Source organism: Tigriopus californicus, chromosome 5 (assembly GCF_007210705.1).
Source record: "Tigriopus californicus strain San Diego chromosome 5, Tcal_SD_v2.1, whole genome shotgun sequence".
Classification (NCBI taxonomy): Eukaryota; Metazoa; Arthropoda; class Copepoda; order Harpacticoida; family Harpacticidae; genus Tigriopus; species Tigriopus californicus.
Window position 1 is genome coordinate 4973716 of NC_081444.1, and position 680 is coordinate 4974395.

At 46.2% G+C, this 680-nt stretch overlaps 1 protein-coding gene across 2 annotated transcripts in view; it reads left to right on the plus strand.

Moving 5' to 3' along the window:
* The window catches only part of LOC131880432 (uncharacterized protein DDB_G0271670-like), a 5185-nt gene that overhangs the window by 1471 nt on the left and 3034 nt on the right, over nt 1–680 (plus strand). The window lies entirely within an intron of this gene.

Here is a 680-nt window from a genome sequence, read left to right on the forward strand (position 1 = left end):
GGGAGAAAATCATGTCTCCTTTCCCTTTTCAGAACCAGAGTTGGCAACCCTAAAGGTCCAATTCACCTCCGTCGAAAATGCCATCTGATGTCTCGAAAACTCTCCACTCCGCTTTTGACCACTCACTTGCATTATGAATTAGGAATCGAAGCTATCGAATAATATGGCTGTTATATTAATCATGAGATGATACAAAGCACGGGTTTTGCGGAGATGATCTTGCCTCCGGACAAGTCATGCTTCGCCCAAGAATTGGAAAGAAGAACCGCGTCCAGATAACTCTTATACAATACGGGGTCGGTTCTCGCGAAATGCTGGCCATTGTTGCCATTAAGATAAGCTTGGTTGAGATTTGCCGCAGATGCATGTCGCCGGGAGTATTTAGACATGTGAACCGGATCTTTTCGTTTACGAACTGGCATCGGCCAGCATGTGCTCCTGGACCTCTCGCACCATCAGGAGACGTAGAAGCATCTTGTCCAATTGATGATTGTTTAGCGGATTGCTACTGTACCAAACGGGACTGTCCGGGACACACGATCGCTCGGGTTGAAGGTAAAACATGTCACTACGGGTCTTGGTGCTCTCAGGACTGAAATTAAGAAAAGCGATAGGGGCCTAATTAGCAACGACCATTGAACTCTCAATGAGAAACGGCACTTTAAGAACGAAGATGAATT